We start from the raw sequence: 1,880 nt of genomic DNA, 5'->3' as shown, positions 1-1,880 counted from the left end.
ACTTTTCAAAATTTTTGCCATTCCTAGCTTCAGCACTGCTGGTGAGGTCTTTGCTATGTGCATTCATCTTGTTCTTTTCATTCCAGTCAGGCGGAATGGGCTTAGTTAGCTGGTCAACTCCTACCCCATCATTTTTTCTCAGAAATCTGCCTGTTAAAGCTTCCCTGTGATGATTTCCCTCTCACTCTTTCCTGATTGTTTGATGAAGCAGGAGGGAAAGATCTGCTGGAGTTGCACCGGGAAACTGAAAAGAAGAGTGCAGATTTAGACTAGCAGCAGAGGAGAATGAAAGAGGAAGCTCATGAGGAACAAGGAAACGGACAGGCAGCCCTGAGACCACATAGTCATACAGTGGCCCTGTACATTTCAAAGGCTCTCAGACCCTTTGAAAAAGGAATCTACTGTGCATGGAGGTTGGCAAGAGAAATGCCAAAGCTCCTTTTCTGGACTAACTCAAAACCTCGCAAGTTATACCTTCAGGAAAAAATATATCAATGTAAATATTGTTATCAGGGCATTGAACTGTTGAGTGACAACCAATGGGAATTACGGGCTTTCAAGAATTAAAGATTACATTTCACAGCACTTAACAATCTCTGAAGTCCAGACATCCTAAAAGATGCCTTTGTTATATGGAAACAGAACAGGATTATACCCTTTCAATAAGTCTTCTCACTGGTAAGGAGAGTAAAATTGGTGCTCTTTGTAGATTTTCTCAATACACCTCTTCATCAGAACTCTATTTTTTTTTAAGTTCCATCAGTTTTTTTTAATTCTCTTTGATTTTTTCTCTTGGTCTTCTGTTATCCTTTCTGCAGGTCGCTTCTTCAACCCCTTCATTTTCCTGGTTTGTAGTTTGCTTAGGTCTTGCTTCTGCATATGAATCCTTCCATAGTTGTACCAAAAGTATCATGGGAGACATTTTTCTTCTTCTTTGGCTTGAGCGCTTTTGGCATTTTCATAGATAATTTATAAAGATCATCTGATGCCAGATGTGTCCTCCTCAGAACCAGATCCAATGAGGGCCCCATCTCTTCCAGTTCAATCCTTGGTGTTCTACAACCAGATTTCTTCAACAGCAACTTATAGCTTCGAAAGTAAATCTTCCCATTCAATGCAGTGAAGTGCAGAACATACTCTAAACCAGCCAGGCAGATATTTGGTACTGTGGGGCCTCTGAAGAAATCAGTAAGAAGACTTTTTAGCCTTCTGTAGTCTTCTGTTACATCAAAATCATCACCAGCAAATATTAACATGGGTTTTGTTCCCTTGGGACATTTACTATTCTTAATATCTTTTAGAGAGACAAACTTCTCGATACCCAATTCAGTCATATCCAGTACATGGTAGTCATACATACGACCTATTACTAGATTATTTGGCTGCTTCTTATTATGGGAGCCAAACATAAATAAAGAACAATCTGACTTCTTTGAAAAGAAGTCCAATGATGTCTGATCCTCAAATGGTCTTGTAATGTTTTTCTTTTTATACAGAACTCCATATGGTTTTTTCAGTGCATACACATCTTTAAGTACTTGTGTCATCATTGAATTTGCATTTCCCCCTTTAATCAGCATAGCATTTTTAATATTTTCACTGAGTTTCGGTTCTCTCTTCTCAAGGAATCTCTTGGCTCTTTTCGTTTTGGGCTTTACAACTCAATCCAAAGCATCCATGGCTACTGCAACGCGAATCCCCAGAACTCTATTTTTTTTTAAAGATTTTATTTATTTATTTGACACAGAGAGAGAGAGATCACAAGTAGGCAGACAGGCAGGCAGAGGGAGAGGGAGAAGCAGGCTCCTTGCTGAGCAGGGAGCCCGATGTGGGACAAGTTCCCAGGATGCTGGGATCATGACCTGAGCCGAAGGCAGACG

General features: G+C 40.1%; 1 pseudogene; it reads right to left on the bottom strand.

Annotated features, from left to right (window-relative positions):
- Window positions 1-759: 759 nt before the first annotated feature.
- LOC116635979 lies at window positions 760-1,679 on the bottom strand (annotated as a pseudogene).
- Window positions 1,680-1,880: the final 201 nt, after the last annotated feature.

Source organism: Phoca vitulina, unplaced genomic scaffold, assembly GCF_004348235.1.
Source record: "Phoca vitulina isolate PV1807 unplaced genomic scaffold, GSC_HSeal_1.0 scaffold12, whole genome shotgun sequence".
Lineage (NCBI taxonomy): Eukaryota > Metazoa > Chordata > Mammalia > Carnivora > Phocidae > Phoca > Phoca vitulina.
Note: the sequence above shows the minus strand (reverse complement) of the source record. Positions and strands in the feature narration are given on the sequence as shown.